This window comes from Phodopus roborovskii, unplaced genomic scaffold, assembly GCF_943737965.1.
Source record: "Phodopus roborovskii unplaced genomic scaffold, PHOROB, whole genome shotgun sequence".
In the NCBI taxonomy this organism is placed as follows: Eukaryota; Metazoa; Chordata; class Mammalia; order Rodentia; family Cricetidae; genus Phodopus; species Phodopus roborovskii.
Genome location: NW_026126517.1, coordinates 40,733,172 through 40,735,298, shown reverse-complemented (window position 1 = coordinate 40,735,298; position 2,127 = coordinate 40,733,172).

The following is a 2,127-nucleotide window of genomic DNA, read 5'->3' as shown; positions in this document are numbered from 1 at the left end:
CCCTTCATTCTAGTGAAAGAACTGCAATAATTAATGTGTACTCAACAGAAACAGAATAATTTCAGCGCTGCTGCTTCCCTTAAGATTGTTAATCATATCACAAGTCCAGGAGTTCCAACTTGCTAAGGGGCCGCACAGAAAAGAGGCACGCTAAGGAAGTCCACTGTGGAGGTCAAAGGTCCATAGAGCAATGTAAATCAAGCCTGAGGAGGGACTTTGTGAAGTGGAGGGTGTGAACACAGGATGTAGGAATCAGAATAAGTTGAGGATCCACAAGGCTAACTCAGTGGGTAAGGGTGCCTGCAGACAAGCCTGAGGACCCGGGTTCAATCCTACATGTTGGGAGAAGAAATCAGACTCCCAAAAAATTGTCCCTTGATATCTATGCATGTATGAATGTATTCCATACCTCCAAAATAAGTAAATATAAAAACTTTTCTAAAGTAGGTTGAACCCAGAGAGCCAAGACAGCCCAAGGATGGAAACTATGGCTAGAATAGCCTCTATGCATCTTTTAAATCAAGACACAAAACACCTGCTCAAAACACCTAGGCCAGTGTGTGATGTGGGTGTCTGGGTCCCCAAGACCAGTGACTAGCAGTTGGAGGAGGCATAGGAGAATTGGAAGTCTTCAAAGGAATTTTACCATCTTCATCGGTCCTATCACCTAGTGGTACTAGATCCTCAAGTCTGAGTCAGAGATGAATAGTGAGAACCAGGAGCCCCTGAGTAGGACTCAAACCAATCTTTCTTCTTGCCTTGGCAATTTGGCCATTGGTGCCACCACTGTCCAAGTGTCTGGCTCCAAATGCAGAGCCATCTCTACACTGTGCCAGGTACTCATCACTATTGTGTCCTGTTCAGCCCTCTACTTCCCACCCTGCACCCCACCCCCACCTCTCTTTCTTTTCAAGCCCCTTGGACCATTCCCCCTTCATAGCTTCTTTCATCCGTCCAAGTCACCGTGGTGTGACCTCTAAATTGGTTCCCTAAGACATTATTTGGACCACACCATTCCTCTGCTCAGAAACTTCCAGGGTTCAAGGGAAAGGCCACATGGGCTGCAACTGACAAAGTCATGCATGCAGCTGTGGCTGCCTATGCACCATCACATGCTCCAGAGTTCCAACACAGAGCTACAGGTTTGGTCTTGCTGGGCCTTTCTTTCTGCTCTCCTATTCTTCCATTTGGAATCAGGGATGATCACCCTGAGCCAACATACATTGAAAATATGTAATTCAAGATTTTTGCTGTTTTGTTTTGAGACAAGATCAACGTAGTCTAGCCTGGCCTCCAACTCATTATCAAGTCAAGGATGACCTTGAACTCCTGATTCTCCTGCCTTTTCCTCCAAAATGCAGAGATTATAGGCATGTACCACCATGCCTGTGTTAAGGATCAAGCCCAGGTCTTGTATATGTTGTATATGCTTGTATATGTTAACAAGCACTCTACCAGTTGAACTACATCCCCAGCCCCTGTAACTTGTTTTTTATTTTATAGGACTCAGAGTTTGTCTGATGTCTTAGATGTTTTTGTTTTGTTTTGGTTTGGTTTGGTTTGGTTCTTGTTGTTTTGTTTTGTATTATGCTATGACAAAACACCATGACTGAAAGCAACTTGGGGGAAAAAGAGGGTTCTTTATCTTACAACCTCTAGTCCATCATCCAGAGAAGTCAGGGCAGGAACTCAAGGCAGAAACCAGGAGGCAGGAACTGATGCAGAGACCATGTGCAAGTGCTTCTTGTTGGCTTACTCCTTATGACTTGCTCACCTTGCTTTTTTTTATTTCCTCCCCTTGATACATGGTTTCTCTGTGTAATCTTGGCTATCCTGGCACTTGCTCTGTAGACCAGGCTGGCCTTGAACTCAGAGATCTGCCTTCCTCTGCCTCCCAAGTACTGGAATTAAATGCATGTACCACCACACACAGCTGTTGCTTTCTTATGCCACAACGGTCTGGGCCCTCCCACATCAATCACTAATTAAGAAAATGCCATACAGGGTTGCCCACAAAGGCATTTTTCTTAATTATGGCTCCCTCTTCTCAGATAACTCTAGTTTGTGTCAATTTGGCAAAACAAAATAACCAGGACACCTGGTGTCTTAGAGGAGACTTAGCTTTTA